This window comes from Mustelus asterias, chromosome 10 (assembly GCF_964213995.1).
Source record: "Mustelus asterias chromosome 10, sMusAst1.hap1.1, whole genome shotgun sequence".
In the NCBI taxonomy this organism is placed as follows: Eukaryota; Metazoa; Chordata; class Chondrichthyes; order Carcharhiniformes; family Triakidae; genus Mustelus; species Mustelus asterias.
This window is the reverse complement of record NC_135810.1, coordinates 95,728,207-95,750,722: the sequence shown is the minus strand read 5'-3', so window position 1 is coordinate 95,750,722 and position 22,516 is coordinate 95,728,207. Positions and strand designations below refer to the sequence as shown.

The 22,516-nt window shown below is 42.8% G+C and overlaps 1 protein-coding gene across 3 annotated transcripts in view; it reads left to right on the top strand.

The window, feature by feature from the left end:
- Nucleotides 1–22,516, top strand: part of stard13a (StAR related lipid transfer domain containing 13a) — a 577,401-nt gene that overhangs the window by 72,507 nt on the left and 482,378 nt on the right. Inside the window, exon 1 of one of the 3 annotated variants that reach the window (XM_078222234.1) lies at nt 19,944–20,060. The exons of the other annotated variants lie outside the window; for them this stretch is intronic. The gene's annotated coding sequence lies outside the window, so the exon portion shown is untranslated. Of the gene's footprint in view, nt 1–19,943; nt 20,061–22,516 lie in introns of those variants that run through there. 3 annotated transcript variants of the gene reach the window in all.

Sequence of the window (22,516 nt, the reverse complement as noted above, 5' to 3'; positions counted from 1 at the left end):
TAGGGAGGAAATAGCTTGATCTGGGTTTCAGACAAAGCTCGGCACAACATCGTGGGCCGAAGGGCCTGTTCTGTGCTGTACTGTTCTATGTTCTATGATACCCCAGATTCAAGTATACTACCCGCAAAGGTGGCTTGGTTAAACTGCAGGCTCGATTCTCTGAGTCCCTCTGGTCCGTCGTCACGAAGGTGAGTCTCGATGGCAGCTTCTTCTTTCCTTCCTTCTCTGGTCAGTCTTCTGAATGGTCGAGGCCGCCTCCCTCATCGAGTCTTCGCTGCTGGTGTGTCTGAAAATGTGTCCCTTTATCCCCCTGCGTGCTTGCCTTTCCAGAAACTTCTCTGGCTTCTGGCCAATGAAGTCCCAGGAGGGGGTTCCAATACCCAGTGGGTTTTTTGATGTCTGCCTGACAGGATACCAGGGTCCACCCCCAGGTGTCCCATCTCCATGCTGTTGCTTACATGTAACCTGTTATGAGATGAGCTAACTGCAGGAACTCTCGGTGACAGAAAGTCTGGCCCGATCTGGGCTTCTAACAATAGGCCGGTGCATTTCAATGAGGTGCAATGATCTCCTGCTAAGTATCAGTAGAGTGCAACGACCTTTGATGGGTGATTGATGGGTCAGGCCCAGACATGTTTGTGTACTTGTACAATTGACCTGCCCGAGGTTTGACTATGTTTGATTTTAATATGTCCCAATTCTTTAATTTAGGATATTCAATTTTATCAGCCTTAAAACTGGGCCCTGTTTATATTACCACACCAAAAACCTCCTCCTGGTTTCATGTCAGTCGCACCTGAATTTGGTCAATGACTGGTGAGCAGATGGTGTAGTAGCTGTAAATAATGATTTCCTTCTGTGATACTTCAATGTTATTTGGTAGTCTGAGGATGAGCATTCATGCTACATGATGACTAATGTGTAGATGCCTCTGTGTTTCACAGATGTAAAAGCTTGGCAAATTATCTATTTGGCTTGGCAACGGGCAGCAGAAGGTATGATAAATGTAGAAAATAGTGCCTTGAGGCAGTCACTAGATGCGTTCCGCAGGTATAAAAAATGACCTGGGGAATAGCAAATAGATTTTAATAAAGATAAATTAAAACAATATTTAATAGAACAAGAAACATTAAATGGGATTTAGGCAGAGACAGATGGCAGATTAAATTCAATTTGGAGAAATGCAAACTGTTTCAAAAATTCTAGGAAGGGACTATTACTTAAATATAAAGAAGATAACATACATGGAGAATGAATAATGTCTGGGGGGATCTTGGTTGATTCAAAAAAAAGAAGGAATCACAATTATGCTCGGCAGCTGTGAGTAAAGCAAATCAGATGTTGGGATGTATTGGAAGGTAATACAGCTGACAGAAACAAGTATTAGGCCCTTTACATATGTCAATGACTGACCTAATGCCTGTTTTAGGCCCCCTGGCAGAAATTGCTTTAGGATGAGCAGAGCAGCATTCTTGAGCCTAAGTGGTGACGGCCAACAAAAGGTAAAGTTAATCGCTCCTGTGGAGTCAGGGGGAGCAGGAGTCCTCCTTCCACTCCACAACATTCTCTCACCGTATCCCATGTTCCTCTGTTGATGAGATAATGCAGTTGTCTTTCAAAGTATGTGTGGAATTTGTAGAGAGCGAACTGGAGACTTTGGCCTCATCAGTCCCTGTGATTAAACAGAGCTTTGAAAAAAATGTGTAGGTTGAAGCAAGAAAAAGGGTCATTATTTAAGGAATGCATTAACAACGGTAATAAAACCTATGAGGTAATGGGAAATGTATCCATCAGAAAGAAATAATTTACACTCATAGAGCACCTTTCCCAATCTTGGAATAGGAATGAGACACGGTAGCACAGTGGTTAGCATTGCTGCTTCACAGCTCCAGGGTCCCGGGTTCGATTCCCGGCTCGGGTCACTGTCTGTGTGGAGTTTGCACATTCTCCTCGTGTCTGCGTGGGTTTCCTCTGGGTGCTCCGGTTTCCTCCCACAGTCCAAAGATGTGCGGGTTAGGTTGATTGGCCAGGTTAAAAAAAAAATTGCCCCTTAGAGTCCTGAGATGCATAGGTTAGAGGAATTAGCGGGTAAAATATGTGGGGGTAGGGCCTGGGTGGGATTGTGGTCGGTGCAGACTCGATGGGCCGAATGACCTCCTTCTGCACTGTAGGGTTTCTATGATAAGAAATAGCAGCAGGAGTAGACCACACGACCCATCAAGTCTGCTCCTCCATTCAATACAATCATGGCTGATCTTGGGCTTCAACTCCATTTTCCCATCCAGCCTTAAATGTATTCAATGATGGAGCATTCAGAATTTTCTGAGGTAGACAATTCTAAAGATTCACAACACTTTGAGTGAAGTTATTTGTCCACATCTCAAGCCCTTTATCCCGCGTCTGTGTCCCTTTCTTTTAGATTCCCTGACCAGGGAAACAATCTCAGTGTCTGCCCTATCAAACCCCTTCAGAACCTTATATGTTTCAATGAGATCTCCTCTCATTCTTCTACACTCCAGAGAATATAAGCCCAATTTACTCAGCCTCTCATCATAGGACAACCCCTTCACCCCAGGTGCCAATTTAGTGAAGCTTCATTATACCACCTCCAATGCAAGTATATTCTCTGTTAAAAGTTGGGGCCAAAACTGCACACAGTGTTCCAAATATGGTCTCACTAAAACCCTGTATATCAGTAGCAAGACTTCATTATTTTTGTACTCCAATCCCTTTGCAATAAAAGCCAACATGCCTTTGCCTTCCTAATAGCTTGCTGCACCTACATGGTAACTCCCTATGTTCCTTGTACAAACACACCAAAGTCTCTTTGAATATCAACACTTACAATTTCTCACATTTTCAAAAATATTCTGCTTTTTAATTCTTATGACCAAAGTGAATAACTTCAAATTTCCCTGTGTTTTACTCCACTGCCATCTTGTTGCCTGCTCACCTAACCCATTCTATGGCTTGAATAACACGCTCTGAAAACAGGAGCAAAATGCGCAACATATTATTGAGCGCCAAGATATTGGGTTGTGTTCCCAGGGTAATCACGCCAGTCTGGGATACTGATACTACAGTTAACTGGCAGGTTTGGAAATTGGGAGCCTACCCATGCAATGAAAATCGAAAATCAAAGGCTAATTGTGCTCATTAAAAACTGCCAAGATACATGCAAAATGGAATAAAAACTTTCAGACTGGGATCATTTATGTTTAAGGTTTTTTTGTTTGCAATTGGAATGCAACACTTTCAAACTGCATACCTGTTTGCCATGGAGCACACGAGCCTCCTAGCCTCCCACATTTTGTAGTTGCAGTGACTGTGTGGAGTTTGCACGTTCTCCCCATGTCCGTGTGGGTTTCCTCTGGGTGTTCCGGTTTCCTCCCACACTCCAAAGAAGTGCGGGTTAGGTTGATTGGCCATGGTAAATTGTCCTTTCATGTCAGGGTAATTAGCAGGGTAAATGCATGGGGTTATGGGGTTAGAGCCTGTTGGTGAAGGCTTGATGGTTGAATGGCCTCCTTCTGTACTGTCGGGATTCTATGATTCCATGATAACACATCACATACCAGCCATCTTTATTATGTGTTGGTGTGGTTCAGGATAGAAACTCCAAAATGTTTTATGAAGCCTGCCTGAATGATAAGTTTTTCATCTTGAATTTAGCTAGGATAAGCATGAGATGTTTCACTTCAGGTATGATTCAAGTGATCCACTAGGGAGGTTTTATCAAATAAAGTTTATTTAAGAATATAGTTAAAATGTATAGTAAGGAAATTAGCAAGAACTTTTATCAATTAAAACAAGAGAAAACAATCATGATGATGTATAACCCTTAACAAAGATATCTACAATGTTCCAATCAAAACAATCCCAGAGACAAAAGGCTCCTTTCACAGGTTTAACACAGCACAGACTAATGCTCATGAGATACTGGGATTGAGGCCATTAGTTGAATTCTGCAGTCAAATGCTCTTGCGACTAAGAACAGTTTGAAGACAAGACAGCTTTCCAAAACACCAGAGTCTGGTCCAGCCCCCAACAACAACAGATTTTCACCCTTCAGAAAAGCAGCAGAACTTCCAAAAAACCACGGAGAGAAAGATTTTTTTTTCAGCTTGATGCTTCTTACATCCAACTCCCAAAACTGAAAATGAACTCTTGTCACCTGACCTGCCCACAGCTTTTTTCTCCTCCCAACAATTAATCACCTAAGGCTGTGAGCATGAATTTTAAAAAAACCTCTTAAAGGCACAATAAAATCACAGTATTAATTAATTAGCTTTTTCGAAACCCTACTACTCCCAGTAACCTTTACTACCACAAGTAAAGCTTAATACTATCAATAAAACCTTACAATTACTAATAAGTTCAACACTTTTGAAAGATAAAGGAGCAAAACACTCACCAACCGGTCACTTACTGTTTCTTTGTAGCCTCACACTTACTCTTATTACCCTTACCTCTCTCTGCATTGTTTAATCAAATTCTTGCCTCTGCTCGCTGTTTTAAAATGAGTTCTGACCTCTCCTCAATGTTTAAAAAAACTCAGTGTTTTATGTGTAAGGACAGTGATGTTTCATCTGTATCTGACTTAGTGAGAGTCTTCATTGAACTAATCTCAAGATGTCTGCTTACAGACATCATGTGACTATGGAAAGTTAGATGAGCTTTCAGACTGATGACATTTGAAAACCCAAACATTCACCTTTTCATATCAAACATAAGATACAAACATCCCCTCTTCCCTCATGAAAAAAAGGCACATTTGCAGGCATGATCCTGTGTGATAGTGAGTTCAGTAAGAAGTCTCACAACACCAAGTTAAAGTCCAACAGGTTTATTTGGTAGCACAAGCCACCTGTATAGTAAGGAAATTAGCAAGAACTTCCATCAATTAAAACAAGAGAAAACACAAGTGGCTTATGCTACCAAATAAACCTGTTGGACTTTAACCTGGTGTTGTGAGACTTCTTACTGTGTTTACCCCAGTCCAACGCCGGCATCTCCACATCATGGATAGTGAGTTACCCAGGTTACCTGCTATATATTCAATATTGTCATGAATTAACACTGGTTTGTTCAACTAGTCAGTCACTGAACATGCACTGCACAAATCATGCAGGTCTCTTAATGATAAGTATGCACCTTGATATTGACTGTTTTTCTGGGTGATGTTCCTTGTCTGGTGGGTGTTGTTCCTGTGGCCATTGTTGCCTTGGTGACTGTTGTTGTTCCATTGAAGTTGTGTGGACTCGTGATCGTCTAGGATAGATGATAATTCTGTACTCAGTACAGCTGAGATGATCCTTTCTCCCTGACCTGTTGATTGCTGTAAGGGAACAGTTTCATGCTGTGAAGGAATAGCTTTGCCAGTTGTTTGATATGTCTGCAGTTGCATTGGTATATTTGGTCATTCACTTCCACTGCTTATAATCGAGGTTACAATTTTTTGTTGCATGTGCCAGGATGACTCCTGTTGATAGCATTCAATGTTTTCACCCTGACTGGCTCTCTAATGTTCAGCTCTGGTAATGGAGTGGCAGTCCTGTCAAACTGAAATTTGGTCTTCTGTCATTTCACCTTGATCTTTTCACTCATGCCTGCTATTCTGGTTCTAGTAGCTTTTTCGCTGATGGGAAAGTAGTTTGGATGTGGCATGACTTTAGTCTCTGGATAGGACTACTTTCCATACGTTCAGACGGTGTGTTTCTCCACTCAAAAACTGTCTTGCATGTGCTAGATTTACTCAATTTGTGATGAACTCTTTGGCAATTTTCACTGCTACCTCAGCCCTCCGATTCGACTGGGGATAGGGCAAAAACGAGGTGTCATGCAGAATTCCCAATCCTTTGTGAATTGTCTGAATTTTTCATTCATGAACTGAGAGCCATTGTTATATATCACAATGTCTGGAATGCCATATCAACAGAAGTGTGCTTTCACCCATCCCACTATTTCTCCTGCCGATGTGGAAGTCAGCTGGTCTAACTCCCAGTACTCAGAGTAGTAGTCAACAGTGACAAGATAGTCAGTTCCTGCCAAAGTGAAAAGGTCTACTGCCAGCTTCACCCATGGTCTGTCTGGGATGTCATGTGTCATCATTGGCACAACAGCTTGTTTAGTTTGGTACTCATTGCATGCACTGGACAATGTGGTCTCTAATTTCAGTGCACATATTTGGCGGAGCCCTTCTCTTGTCTTTCTCAGAGTTGATTCAATTCCTTGGCGACTTGCATGGATGCACTTCATTATCTCTCCATTCAGCTCCTTAGGGATGATGTTCCTATTACCTTTGCACAAAATATTGTCAATTCATCTCAGTATGTCCACATAGACTTTAGTGAGCACAGGTATGTCCTTGATGCGCTCAGGCCATCCTTTCGTCGCTACTTCTTACAGCATTTGTAGAGTTGCATCTTGTTGGGTAGGTTGCTTGATTTGAACAAGGCACTTGACTGTCCGATTCAATGGCCAGGATTTTCTGCCCTTGTTTTCAGCAGGTGGGAAAGGTGGCGGGGTTGGAGAATCACCAAGAGTCACCAAATGGCTTTTATGCCATCGGGATTTTCCGTTCCGATTGTCCCCGCGCCCTCCGCCACTGACGTAGTGGGGTTCCCACCATGAGAGGTGCGAACCCCATTACCATACATGTTAAAATCATTAATGGCCTTCCCTGCTCTATTATCCCCCATGTTTGGATTTCCCCTGTCACTTCATCAGGGTTTACAACAGCTTTTGACAAATGGGGACCTGGCGAAGAGAACCCGCCAGGGGTGCACAGATAAGTAGAGCCCCAAGGGAGAGAGGGGCATGGCCAGGCAATACCCTAGCAGTGTACCGTGGGGGTGAATTCCCTGGGGGGTTGGGGGTGGATATGTGCATGACGGGGGTACTCCCATGTCCGTGGGGAGAGCCTCTCCCTTATTTTATTTTGTTTAGTGTAGCGGGATCTTTCTCTTTACTCCACTTACAGGCCGGTATTTGGGGGTGTGCTGATAGCTGCGAGTGTCTCTCTCTTACAGGCCTTGAAATTTCAAAGGCCGGGGAATGCTGCACTGGGGCAACTCCACAGGAGAGAGCGCTGAACCAGGCTCACCGTTTATACCTGACCGGTAACCTGATACTTATATCACACAGCCATCCCAAAACCACCGCCAAGGCCTGAGTGATTCTCTCCCTTGTCGGTGGGACAACGGCCACCCTGCACCCACTCCACTCGAGTAGGTCTCCAAGAGAGAGAACAGAGAGACTCTGTCCTTTTTATCTCCTGACCAGCAGTCTCCCTTGAGTGAGCGGGTTCGAATCGCTCAGTTCACCCTCGGTTCTAGACTCTGGATTTATGGTAAGGGATATTGAAACTGCAACCTCGTCAGAGTGCGGTGATGAGAGAACAAGAGGCAAGACGAACTCCAAACGAGTTTCAAAACTTACAGTGATTTATTAACAATAGAATCAACCTCTCCAATACCCCACCACACATGAATAAAATTTATACTTTATACTCTATGGGAGAAATGCTAATGGGTACAACGTAAAATCTTACTTTACACAGTTCAAAACAAGATTACTGAACTTTAAAATTACAATACACCACCCCTCCCCTTGCCTCAACCTCTATCCTATCTTCAGGAGCTTCACAAGGTTGGCTGGGATACTCACAATTCTAAAAGGGGTTCCTTTGTGGTGGGCTCGAATGTCTCAGTGCAGGGTGCAAACTGGGCTGCTGTTGGTCTTCACATCAGCTTGCGATTCTGGAAGAGAGCTCCATCCTGCTTGTCTGCCTCCCTCTTAATCTTAACTTCAGCCCAATTTAACAACCAACTTCCCTGCCCCCGTAGGTGATTTTCAAGGACAATGGACTTCCGATCACCGGCAGTCTCAATTTTAATTGAGTCAAGTCCAAACACAAAAGGCTGGAACTGCCTTGACCCCCGTGGGTCGTTATTTCAATGTCTTCTTAATGCTCCTCCGGAGCTTCCTGAACGGTATCCCATTGGTGGGATGGGTCTTCTTGTCTTCTGTGGATGGACTGATTTCTGTGGTCATTGTCTCCTGCTGGTCTGTTTACTGTTCGTCTGCTGGCCTCCATCTCCCTTTGTCCTTCTGATGATTAGATCACTGGTGTGTCTGCCTTTCTGGCCACTTGCATATTCAGGGGGCTCACACCTTTTTCTTAGCACAGTCCACAGGCAGGTTATGTTTGTCCTGCCGAGCCTTCTCGGAGGTTTTTATCAGCCAGCAACTTTTAAACTGTCAGGTTTCTCCTGAGTCCTTTTAAAATATGGAGGATTGCCCTGAAACTTACATTAGGTCGAGGCACCCTTTAAAAATAGTGCCCCAATCTCTTGAGAGTCAATGTTGCTGTGCAGAAAAAATCTGGGGGTGTGGCCCATGCAGTCATGCTGGAAAGCCAGGGCCGAAAACTGCCAACAGCTGGGAATCTCTACTGTTTTGAAATGAACTCTCACCTGTCCCTCTTTACCATTTTGAAATGATCCAAAGTAAAGTTTATTCATTAGCCACAAGTAGGCTTACATTAACACTGCAATGAAGTTACTGTGAAAATCCCTAGTTGCCACATTCCGGCACCTGTTCGGGTACACTGAGGGAGAATTTAGCATGGCCAATGCACCTAACCAGCGCGTCTTTCAGACTGTGGGAAGAAACTGGAGCACCCAGAGGAAACCCACGCAGAGATGAGGAGACTCCGCACAGACAGTCACCTAGCCGGAAATTGAACCTAGGTCCCTGGCACTGTGAGGCAGCAGTGCGAACCACTGTGCCACCTCGTGACCCTTGGTCATTTAGGGCTAAGATGAGGAGAAAATTCTTCATTCGGGGTGGTGAACCTGTGAAATTCTCTACTACAGAAGACTGTAGAGGTCAAGTCACTGAATATGTGTAAGAAGGAAATAGATAGATTTCTAGACTCTAAAAGCATCAAGGGAAATGGGGAGAGTGCTGAATTATGGCATCGATATTGAGGGTCAGCCATGATCATATTGAATTGAACAGGCTCAAATGGCAACTTTCCATTCCTGCCTTCTACATTTCCATGTAAAGACTGAATCATCTGACCTGCTGGAGGCCGCCATTGACCTATAAAGCTAATAACAGATCAGAGAGAATCGCACTGTCAGAAGGGACAGCGACTGTGCTGTTTGAAAGCCAGTTACATGACAGCAACCAACTGTAATGCCAAGTGTAGAAAAAGGCCATACAAGCTGCTAAAATGAGGGATTCCAAAGAAGTCTACAAATGGACGAGTAACACCATCTTTCTCCCTTGCTGTACTCAAGTTCGGAGCCCTGACTCTGTTACATTCTGGGATACATCGAAGAGATAGAGAATTTCAATTGAAAGGAACTCTGGCTTCTTATATTATACTGAGGTAAAACAGATAGAGAAATTCTGAAGGACAATTTCCAGGAGAAAAAAACAAAAACTACAACTTAAGAAATTGCCTCAGCCATAAATAACAGCAAACGACTCATACATAGTGAACTTTCTGTTTTTATCTTTTATCATTAAATCTTAATTTGACCAAAAGTTAACCTCCTCTATTCTATAACTTGTAATTTTGCATGGATGTGAATATGGATGTGTTTCAAAAGTTGGGGCATATGGTTACCTTTTTAAACACCTTTGTATGTTTACCTGGGTGGGTTTTTAGCACAATACAAATTAATCCCTTTTGTGTTTAAACTCAAGAAAGGCTGCCAGAAGTTCTTTACAGTCAGCATGTAAAGGGTTAAGTACAGACATTGAATTGACACCAGATTGACACCTTCATCCTTATTAATTAAATAATAAATCCTGCTATGATCAATTGAGGAGTGGGAAAGGAAGGGCGAGTCCTGGCATCAGTCCTCACCTGGTTGTTTCAAGCTATAATGGGAGGAAGATATGAATGTCTGTTTTGTAAAGAGCTGGGTGCTGTCAGTGTGATGGTTTGTTTCATAATGTTGTGCTTTCTCAGATGGCGTTTGTTTCTTTACATTGCTGTGGATCTGGCAGTTAGCTTGATGAAGGTGTGAGAAGCAGTGGAATTATGATATAACGGCAATATAGCATAGGTAGGTCAAGTCTAATCTTGTCACTTCGTTGGGTTCTCTGTTGCTTTGTGGAAAGAAATCTGGTAAAACGATGGCATTATTTGGAGTAAGAGCAATTATGAGGCTATTAGGCAGGAAATTAGAGGTATAAATTGGAAGGAGATTTTCTCAGGGAAATGTACAGAAGAAATGTGGCAAATATTAAAGGAAAATTTGTCTGGAGCTCTGTACAGCAACGTTCCAATGAGATAGAGGAGTTATGGTAGGTTACAGGAAGCATGGTACATGAAAGCTGTAACGAACTTAGTCAAGAAGAAAAGAAAAGCTTACAAAAGGTTCAGGGAGCTAGGTAATGTTAGAAATCTAGAAGAGTATACGACTAGTAGGAAGGAACTTAAGAGGGAAATTAGAAGAGCAAGAAGGGGTCATGAGAAGGCCTTGGCAGACAGGATAAAGAAAAACCCCAAGGCATTCTACAAGTATGTTAAGAGCAAGAAGATAAGATGAGAAGGAGTAGGACCTATCAAATGTGATGGTGGGAAAGTCTGTACAGAACCGGTAGAAATAGCAGAGGTACTCAATGAATACTTTACTTCTGTATTCACAGTAGAAAGGGATCTTGGTAGTTGCAGTGCAGACTTGCAGTGGACTGAGAAGATTGAGCATGTGGACATTAGGAAAGAGGATGTGTTGGAGCTTTTGAAAAGCATCAAGTTAGATGAATTGCCGGGACCGGATGGGATGTACCCCAGGTTACTGTGGAAGGTGAGGGAAGAGATTGCTGAGCCTCTGGCGATGATCTTTGCATCATCAATGGAGACGGGCGAGGTTCTGGAGGATTGGAGGATTGCGGATGTGGTTCCGTTATTCAAGAAAGGGAGAAGAGATAGCCCAGGAAATTATAGACCAGTGAGTCTAACCTCAGTGGTTGGTAAGTTGATGGAGAAGATCCTGAGAGGCAGGATTTATGAACATCTGGAGAGGAGTAGTATGATCAGAAATAGCCAGCACGGCTTTGTCCAAGGCAGATCATGCCTTACGAGCCTAATTGAATTTTTTGAAGATTTAACTAGACACATAGACGAGGGAAGAGCGGTAGATGCAGTTTATATGGATTTCAGCAAGGCGTTTGATAAGGTGCCCCATGCAAGGCTTATTGAAAAAGTGAAGGGGCATGGGATACAAGGGGACATTGCTTTGTGGATTCAGAACTGGCTTGCCCAGAGAAGGCAAAGAGTGGTTGTAGATGGGTCTTTTTCAGCATGGAGGTCGGTCACCAGTGGAGTGCCCCAGGGATCTGTTCTGGGACCCTTGCTCTTTGTGATTTTTATAAATGACCTGGATGAGGAAGTGGAAGGATGGGTTGGCAAGTTTGCTGATGACACAAAGGTCGATGGTGTGTGGATAGTGTAGAGGGATGTCAGCAGTTGCAGTTGCAGCGAGATATAGATAAGATGCAAGACTGGGCGGAGAAGTGGCAGATGGACTTCAACCCAGATAAGTGTGTGGTGGTTCATTTTGGCAGGTCGAATAGGATGAAAGAATATAATATTAAGGGAAAGACGCTTGGCAGTGTGGAGGATCAGAAGGATCTTGGGGTCCGGGTTCATAGGACGCTCAAAGCAGCGTTGCAGGTAGAGGCTGTGGTTAAGAAGGCGTATGGAATACTGGCCTTCATCAATAGAGGAATTGAGTTTAGAAATCAGGAGTTAATGCTGCAGCTGAATAGGACCTTGGTCAGACCCCACCTGGAGTACTGTGCCCAGTTCTGGTTGCCTCATTACAGAAAGGATGTGGAAGCTATAGAAAGGGTGCAGAGGAGATTTACAAGGATGTTGCCTGGATTAGGTGGCATGCCTTATGAGGATAGGTTGAGAGAGTTCGGTCTTTTCTCCTTGGAGAAGCGAAGGATGAGAGGTGACCTGATAGAGGTGTATAAGATGTTGAGGGGTATTGATACAGTGGATTCTCAGAGGCTTTTACCCAGGGCTGAAATGGTTGCCACAAGAGGTCACAGGTTTAGGCTGCTGGGGAGTAGGTACAGAGGAGATGTTAGGGGTAAGTTTTTCACTCAGAGGGTAGTGGGTGCGTGGAATCGGCTGCTGGTAGTGGTGGTGGAGGCGGATTCGATAGGGTCTTTTAAGAGACTTTTGGATAAGTTCATGGAAGTTAGTAAGATAGAGGGTTATAGGTTAGCCTAGTAGGTCGGGACATGTTCGGCGCAACTTGTGGGCCGAAGGGCCTGTTTGTGCTGTAGCTTTTCTATGTTCTATGTTCTATTACCCTGGGGATGAGGGTAGATCCTATGGGTTGTCTGCGCAGGGTGCTCCCACTCTGAGCTGTCAGAATATTTGAGAAGTTATTTTAAATAGGAGCAACATAAATTATTACATTAAATTAAATAATTCTTATACTTCAACAAAGTGATTCATTGGTTGATATGCTTCAAAAAGAGCATTCAGGTCAGAGGAGGTTTTCACCTAGAGGTGATCATGTTCAAGTGGGTAAGCTTTGGAATGCACTGGGGCTGGCCTAAGTTTCAGTTTCAGGAAATTTTAACACGAGTGCTGTTTATCCACTTCATGTCTGAATGATGTGGGGGCTTCGGAGAGGGCACAGAAAAGATTTACCAGAATATGCCTGGTATGGAGGACATTAGCTATGAGGAGAGTTTGGAAAAACTTTGGAAAAATTCACTGGAACGATGGAGGTTAAGGGGTGACCCGATAGAAGTCTACAAGATTATGAGGGGCATGGACAGAGTGGATAGTCAGAAGCTTTTTCCCAGGGTGGAAGAGTCAGTTACTAGGGGGCATAGGTTTAAGGTGTGAGGGGCAAGGTTTAAAAAAATTTTGGGTTTTTTGGATAATTTTTGGATAATTATTTGGATAATTTGTTTCTGTGCTATAATTTTCTTTGTTCTTTGAAATGGAGAGTGGGTGCTGACAGGGAAAAAAACCCAGACAGAAAAGGCAGCAACTTTCCTTCTAGGCCTTGAGGAGAACTACTGTACCTCCTAGCCCTAAAAAGAGCTTTTTCTCATCTACTCGGAGGGTCTTTTCATCCTTTGCAGCTGCTACTGACCTGTTTCAGAAGATCTGCATCAGCTGGGCGGCACGGTAGCACAGTGGTTAGCACTGCTGCTTCACAGCTCCAGGGTCCTGGGTTCGATTCCCGGCTCGGGTCACTGTCTGTGTGGAGTTTGCACATTCTCCTCGTGTCTGAGTGGGTTTCTTCTGGGTACTCCGGTTTCCTCCCACCGTCCAAAGATGTGTGGGTTAGGTTGATTGGCCAGGTTAAAAAAAAAAATTGTCCCTGAGATGTGTAGTTAGAGGGATTAGCGGGTAAATATGTGGGGGTAGGGCCTGGGTGGGGTTGTGGTCGGTGCAGACTCGATGGGCCGAATGGCTTCCTTCTGCACTGTCGGGTTTCTTTCTTTCTAAAGGAGATGTGCGAGGCAAGTTTTTTACATAGAGGATGGTGGGTGCCTGGAACTTGCTGCCGGGAGAGGTAGTGGAAGTGGATACGATAGGGACTTTTAAAGGGTGTCAGGACAAATACATGAACAGAGGGATAAAGTCCCCAGAAGGATAGGGAATTTTAGTTCAGCCAGGCAGCGTGGCCAATGCAGGCTTGGAGGGCCGAAGGGCCTGTTTCTGTGCTATAATTTTCTTTGTTCTTTGAAATGGAGAGTGGGTGCTGACAGAGAAAGAGCGAGCTTGCAGTTAAGTGTTGCAGAGGATTTCAGTAGTGACTAATGGGAGGCAAGGAGTTAAACCCAGACAGGAAAGGCAGCAACTTTCCTTCTAGGCCTTGAGGAGAACTACTGTACCTCCTAGCCCTAAAAAGAGCTTTTTCTCATCTACTCGGAGGTCTTTTCATCCTTTGCAGCTGCTACTGACCTGTTTCAGAAGATCTGCATCAGCTGACTCACTCAGGCCGCAGTCAAAGCATGCAATTGGGACACTTTTGACATGGTAGAACACCAATTTGCATAAATCCATGCTTTCAATGGTTATAATGTTGGCACTCCTCCAGCATTTCCCTGGAGTCTCCAGGAAATGAAAATCAAGATCCGGGACACTTGCTGCGAGTAATCTCGGAGAATAATTATAGGGGCAGTTACAAAAAGTTTGTTTTATTTTCTTTGAACACTTAAATTTATTAGTTGTGAAATTTTGCAGGTAGGGGAAAAAAGATAGTTTTACTGATGGTAAAATTAGTTTAATCATGCCTCAAAGCATTTATTCATGGGTAGCTGATGTTTCTGGAGGATGGACCAGTAGTGGGAGTGTGGGGCAGTATGGTTTAAGGCAGGAGATCATATGATTAAAGTGTCACCTATATGTCCAACGAGAGTACAGAAACCAAGATGACTGACTCATCCACCTTCAAAGCTGCGCAGGTGAAAAATGAAAGGGTCAAGATCAGAGCGGATAAATAAACTGCTGGCTTTTTATTGGCTCACCTGCACAGTTTACACTTGGAGGTTAAAACTAAAATCAACCCCAGATTTATAGAACATAGAACATTACAGCGCAGTACAGGCCCTTCGGCCCTCGATTTTGCGCCGACCAGGGAAACCAATCTAAAGCCCCTCTAATCTACACTATTCCAATATCATCCATATGTTTATCCAATAACCATTTGAATGCTCTTAATGTTGACGAGTCCACTGCCGCTGCAGGCAGAGCATTCCACGCCCTTACTACTCTCTGAGTAAAGAACCTACCTCTAACATCTGTCCTATATCTCTCACCCCTCAATTTAAAGCTATGTCCCCTCGTGCTAGCCATCACCATCTGAGGAAAATAGCTCTCACTATCCACCCTGTCTAATCCTCTGATCATCTTGTATGCCTCTATTAAGTCACCTCTTAACCTTCTCTCTAACGAAAACAACCTCAAGTCCCTCAGCCTTTCCTCATACGATCTTCCCACCATACCAGGCAACATCCTGGTAAATCTCCTCTGCACCCTTTCCAATGCTTCCACATCTTTCCTATAATACGGTGACCAGAACTGTACGCAATACTCCATGTGCGGCCGCACCAGAGTTTTGTACAGTTGCAGCATGACCTCATGGCTCTGAAACTCAATCCCTCTGCCAATAAAAGCTAATACACCTTCTTAACAACCCTATCAACCTGGGTGCCAACTTTCAGGGATCTATGTACATGGACACCCAGATCCCTCTGTTCACCCACACCACCAAGTATCTTACCATTAGCCCAGTACTCTGTATTCCTGTTACTCCTTCCAAAGTGAATCACCTCACACTTTTCCGCATTAAACTCCATTTGCCACCTCTCAGTCCATCTCTGCAACTTATCTATGTCCCTCTGTAACCTGCCACTTCCCTCCGCACTGTCTACAACTCCACCGACTTTGGTGTCATCCGCAAATTTACTAATCCATCCTTCTATGCCCTCATCCAGGTAATAGAACATAGAACATAGAAAAACTACAGCACAAAACAGGCCCTTCGGCCCCACAAGTTGTGCCGAACATATCCCTACCTTTTAGGCCTACCTATAACCCTCCATCCTATTAAGTCCCATGTACTCATCCAGGAGTCTCTTAAAAGTCCCTATTGAGTTTGCCTCCACCACCACTGACGGCAGCCGATTCCACTCGCCCACCACCCTCTGTGTAAAAAACTTCCCCCTAACATCTCCCCTGTACCTACCCCCCAGCACCTTAAACCTGTGTCCTCTCGTAGCAGCCATTTCCACCCTGGGAAAAAGCCTCATATCCTATAATACATTATTCATGTAAATTGAGTCTGTGTCTTTATATGCCCTGTTTGTGAACAGAATTCCCACTCACCTGAAGAAGGGGCTTGGAGCTCCGAAAGCTTGTGTGGCTTTTGCTACCAAATAAACCTGTTGGACTTTAACCTGGTGTTGTTAAACTTGTTACTGTGTTTATCCCAGTGCAAAGCCGGCATCTCCACATCATGAGTATTTCCCACTCAGGGGCAGAAGCACTCTTTTTGGTCTGAGCAGCAGGAGTGGATGTGTCACAGGTAGAGGGGACAGTAACTGATGCAAAATCTTGGAGTGTCGGGAGGGGTATTCAGCTGAAGTTCATCCTTCCTTTAGGAGCCCCAGGGCCTCGCCTGACTCCAGCTAGACATGATGCATGTGGAGGGAGATCAAGATGCCTCGTCCCCATGTTGCCTGTATCCTGACTGTGCCCACTAGGATGTGTGGCTATGAAGTGTGCAATCTTGCAAGACCTACTGGACCAAGGTCTGCATGGTGGCTGCATGGAGCCATGACATCAGAAAGAATGCAGATGGACTCCTCCATCATTCACTCTAGTCTGCTGAGTGACTGCTGAATCTCTGCCTGATGTTCCACCTACTCCTCTCATTGCATCTCCCGTATTGAGTTGGCGACTGGTTCCAGAGGCTCATCATCTGATTCAGACTGAATGAGTGGCTGATTTCCAGCAGCCTTCTGAGTGCCAGAAATCTGGGCTGTCCTTGCCTCTGACTGCTGTGTGGACATGTCAGCGAGTTATTCTCCAGTTTGCAAGTGTGATGATAGTAGTGCAATTGACATATATCTATATATATGTGAGTATGTATCAGGGGAATGTTTAAAAATTCAACTTAATGCTACAGGCAGTCGGTATGTCTGGTGGGAATGCAGCTCAGATTTTGGGACAGCAGGATAATTACTCATTTCAACTTTTGCAAGTGTTTATTTCAAGTAGAGCTAATGGACTTTTGTTTACCTAGGTTTCCCTAAGATTTCTGATTAGAGTGATTGACAGGGTTGTGAGATGATGTGGTTAATATGCAGTCCCGGGTCTGTGGCAGAGAGAAAAACATCTTTGTAGAAAGCAGTTTAGTTTGCTGTTGAAACCTGGTTGAAGTTAGAAGAATTTTAGAGGCTACTGGAACTCCATCTCTCTCTGAAAGCTTCAAGACTGTATACCTCATTAGAACAAGTATGTTTATGGTTGCTAACTATATTTAAATGGCATTTAAGTCTATAAGAGAAATTTTGCTTATTTGCAACTGAAACAGTGATAAGTTAGAAATTAAAGTTTTTTTTCTTTTTCGTTTTTAAATGTTGCTCAACTGTTGATAGTTAAGTTAGTTCATTTGTTAGAGTTATATTTAAGCTATGTTATTAAATAAAGTTTGTTTTACTATCAAAGATCCCTACTTTGTGAGTGGAATCGTTCCTGAAAGGAAGTATCCTTGCCTCACGTTTATGAAAATAGAATATTTGTGGAGCATTGGGCAGCATGGTGGCACAGTGGTTAGCATTGCTGCCTCACAGCAGCCAGGGGCCTGGGTTCAATTCCTGGCTTGGATCACAGTCTGTACAGAGTCTGAAAGTTCTCCAGTGTCTGCGTGGGTTTCTTCCAGATGCTCTGGATTCCTCCCACAGTCAGAAAGAAATGCTGGTTAGGTGAATTGGCCATGCTAAATTCTCCCTCAGTGTACCTCAGCAGACACAATGGTGACTAGGGGATTTTCACAGTAACTTCATTGCAGTGTTAATGCAAGCCTACTTGTGACACTAATAAATGAACTTAAAAAAATTGTTGGATCTAGTCTGGCATCCTAATGTAATTTGGAGTTCTGGTCCAGGACCCTACACTAAAAAGTGAGTCCAAGCCTTATCTAGAGATATGCTCCACTGAGGTGTGAATGTCTGTACTGGAGAAGGGTGCAGGTGTGATGGGTCTTCCTGAGCCTCCCCGTCAGGGTGTTCTAGTGGATCGGACTGGGGCTCAGCTGCCTTGTGGGCCTCAAAGTGCTTAGAAAATAGAGAATAGAGTTTCAGTTGATGAGCATATATAAGCATATGTGACTCACTGTGATTGTCAGGATTTGCTGAAGCGATGGGGCTGTGTATCATACTCAAGTTACTAGGAGAGGCCAATCTCCCCTTCCCCACATGAGCAATTCCTGTCCTCCCCAGCTATTGCCTGCACCTCCACAAACTCAGTGAGAGCAATGGTATCAACTGTCCCTTTCTAAGTCTGTGATCTTTCACTCCTGTTGTGTGTGAGCGTGGCCTCCATGAAGACAAAATAAAGGCTTGTGATAAGAGGGGTTGGAGCAGAGGTTGGGTGAGATACACCTGTTAGTGTTAAAGTCTCCCTAAAAAGGCCAGGGGATGTAATATGAAAAACAGGATCGATGGGATGGTGATGATGTGAAACTTTCCATGAGAGAATGAGTCCTCAACTAATATTTGTGTTAGATCCCTGAAGAGAGTAGACATTTGAGTACATGATGCCATGATGAGAGATTGATATTGGAGGGAGTTGAGAGATAGTGGAGCAGATGGTATCATTCATCTTCTTCCTGCGCTGATTGGTATGTTTGCTGGAGCCATTCCTGGGATACTGGACATGTCTGTGTGTCTACACTCCTCTGATCAAGGCCTCGAAGGCCTGATGGGTGAATTGAGGTCCTGCCTTCTTCTTGGAGCTTTCAACTTTCTTCTGGTGGCTGCAAGACATCTCTGCAAGTGTCCTGAAGACAGATGGGCTGATGAGTGAGATGTATGTATTGGACTGGTGCATAAATATGTCACCTGGACCTTCGATCCCACCAGTTGACAACGGATGAACGAGTTAGCTTCTAACCCACCAGGTGATTTGGCCCAATACTCGCCTTTGCATAAATGATAAGCTTCCAAGTGCGGAATCAGGCATGAATCCCTGCTATTCCAGCCAGGAGGATGGCGCTGCTGGAACTGCACCATGCTTAGTCTCCTAAATGGAAAATTTCACCCAAAGTCCTAAACTGCTATAACCTTGTAAACCTCATTATTGTAACACAAGATTTTCCTTCTTTCGAATTAACATTTGATGTGATCGTAAACACTTTTGAAAAATAATAGTAATTGAATTGTCACCTTAATAGAAGGTGTACAGTATTGGTCTCCTTATCTAAGGAAAGATGTAAATGTGTTGGAAGCATTTCAGAGAAGGCTTACTGGACTAGTACCAAGAATGGGTGGGCTGTCTTACGAGTAAAGGTTGGAAGGGTTGGTTTGTACCAGCTAGAGTTTAGAAGAGTAAGAGGCAATTTTATCAAAACCTTTAAGACCCTGTGGGGTATTGGCAGGGTGAATGTGGAGTGATGTTTCCTCTTGTCGGAGATTCTAGAACGAGGGGTCACTGTTTACAAATAAGGGGTCATTCATTTAAGACAGTGATGAGGAGAATTCTTTTCTTTCAGAGGTTTGTGAGTCTCTGGAACTCTCTTGCTCAAAAGTCAATGGAAACAGAGACTGAATATTTTAAGGCTGAACTAGATAGATTCTTAATTAACAAAGGGGTGAAAGGTTATCGGGATAGACAGAAAGGTGGGGTTGAAGTTACAATCAATCAGCCATGATCTTACTGAATGGCAGAGCAGGTTCAAGGAGTTGAGTTGCCTACTCCTGCTCCTAATTCGTATATTCGTATGTAAAGTATTAAGTTTACTGTGATATGACTCTGTTAAAAAGTACTGACAAACATTTAATGCCTTGCACACATTCTTTATCCACTGCAATAGCTATATGTTTTTATGAAGTTGTAAGTGTTCAGTCTGAACAGTGTGTTCACAATAAAATTGTCTTACTCAATACAAAGATTTGATTGCACATTTTTATAAAACATACAAAATGCTGTCACAGTCAGTGTGCAGCACAATCATAAGTTACGGCATGACACTTAACACAATCAAAGTTTATTACCCAAAGACAATCATTTGTGTAAACTAATTGCCTCCCTTCAGAAGTTTAGGAGATTTTTTTCCCTTGAATGAAAAAGGGGGCGGGAAAACATTAATCACAAATATGCAAATACAGACCAATATCCTGTTCACTCACACTCGTTAGCTTTAACTTGTCCTGCATGCTTCTTGCTGTACATCAGACCCACAAGGAGATATTGCTCACACATAGAAAGGCATAGGATAATATGAAAGTCGCTGGTTGAGTTGATGAACTAATGGGAAGTTTTCTCTTTTAACGTGAGTGGTTATATTTCCTTTTGTTTCTGCTCCAAATATTTGATGCATTTAAGTCATTTTTTTGTTGTCACTCAAAACGCAGCTGGAATTTAATGTTTTGGCAGGAATGGTCAACCCATTTTGATTATTTAAATGTGGAACGCTGTGAAAACATATGTTTTCTTGGCTTTTAGCTCTAAATGTAATAGCTGTGACAGAAGAAGGATTATGGTCTAAAGCGACAGGACGAGAGCTGCAAAATTAATTGAGTACAACAGTGACTCATGTCGAAACAGATACAGAGTGATTGATATTTATGTGTGATCAGAGTTGTCATTTTCAATGTGTTGTATGTAGCATGATTTGGTGGTTATATCTTTTGGAATTAAAAAAAAGTCTGTATCTTAAAAGAACTGAGTCAGAATGTGCCTTAGAATTTTAACTTGTATTTTTTTCCCCTTTTAACATTTGATGTCATGCTCAACTTCTCCCACACATATTGGCCACAAATCACCTCTGCATTGTATGCGCCTTTGAAATATTATACTGATCATCAATATTTTATTGTTTTATAAAATATATTGGGTAAAGGATTAACATTGGCATTGGCTTCTAATTTTATATTCTTCAGTGACAAATAATTGCATAAAATTATATTGAAATAATAATATAGATAACAGACTATTTGGCCCAAGCAGTTTATCCCCCAAAAGGGCAGTCAATTCTAATCTCACATGCCTGCCCAGTACTTATATTCTTTTATCCCCTTATTCTTCAATCACCCATCTCACTTATTCTTAAGGGTGGTCTTTGCTTCAACTGCAGCAGTAGGTAACCGATATTCAAGGCATCATGTTTCTCAAGTGGGGATCCAAACTGCATTCTGTCACACATTTGATTCAGAAACATGGCTTATGGTTTTATAAAGTTTACTATTTGCGTTGTCACTTCCAAAGACCAACGTGGGCATCCCAGCCCCCTCTCCACATGCAGCAATTGGTCTGCAATTTTAAATTGTTCTTTTATTTAAACAAGCACAGTTAGAATGTCATGGTTCTTCATTTAGAATTAAAGTTGAACGCGAGTTAATAAATATAAACTAACACCAATCACCAGTTATTTTTCAAAACATGATCAAAATGTTAATCATGATTTGGTTAAACAGACTCTAGATGCATTTATGTCTGTTAGATAAAAATATAAGCTCCGAATTGCCTTTACAAACAACCATTCATAAAGCTATTTATAAGAAGGCTGATTAATAAATAAAAATATCGTAAATGGTTCCTGTTTTATTATTATTGCAATAGCTACTTGTCCTGAAACCTAACCAAATGTGGAAAGACTCCTATTGAAACCAATCATGCTATTCACATAAATGACTTTTAAAAGGATGTATATATCAGATTAAGAATAATGGGGTCTGTAAAGATAGCTACAGATGGATGACCAAACTATCTAAGGATTACTGGGATTTCAGCCTCGATGAAATTATTGAAATGCCATCTGGACAATGTAACTGGTCATCAATGAATAATATTGGTTTTAATGTTGGACTGGCATCTGGGAGCCTTTTCTGAATAACTTTGTGAATAAGGGGGGAATTTGAAAGTCTGTTATTTGCTTGTGTGCTTTAATTTAATTTTCAATGGGAATTTAAAGGAATATTTTTCTGTGACTCTACTGCTGGTCAGAGCCTTGCTAGAAACCAATTGTCATCCCAAATCTCTAACATATGCTTGATGTTGGTGAGGCTCTATGCCAACAGGAGAGCATTGCAGAACTGCTCTGTGTCGGGTAAACTTGGTGACAGCATAAGTTGCATATTGGCTATTGGGATTAATGGACTTAATAGGACAATGCCTATTTCCTTTAAAAGTTCTCACATATTCATCTCTCCCCTCCCTCTCCTCTTTCCCTCCTACACCCAGCACTCTTTTCAAATAAGCTCTGCCATTTATTGTTTGAATTAGTTTTCAGTGCTGTTGAAACTTCCTGAGCTCACTTTCCACTGTTAATTACCTGCATGTTTAAAAAAGACGAGATACGTCCCAGACATGTGATTAGTGTGAGGCGATAGAAAATATAAAATTTTGTTCTATACTGGTTTCCTGGGAAAACAAAGTAAAGTAAAACCATAAAATTACAATACTTTTTTGAGATTTCTATTTTATCTACCCTTTTATGAGGAGAAATATCAGTGAGAGGATGTGGAGCACTTTACTTATTCCTCTTGTGAAGTTTATTTATTAATCACAAGTAAGGCTTACATTAACACTACATTGAAGCTACTGTGAAATTCCCCTAGTCGCCACACTCTGGTGCCTGTTCAGGTCAATGCACCTAACCAGCACATCTTTCAGACTGTGGGAGGAAACCGGAGCACCCGGAGGAAACCCACGCAGATACAGGGAGAACGTGCAGACTCCACACAGACAGCAACCCCAGCCGGTAATCAAACCCAAGTCCCTGGCGTT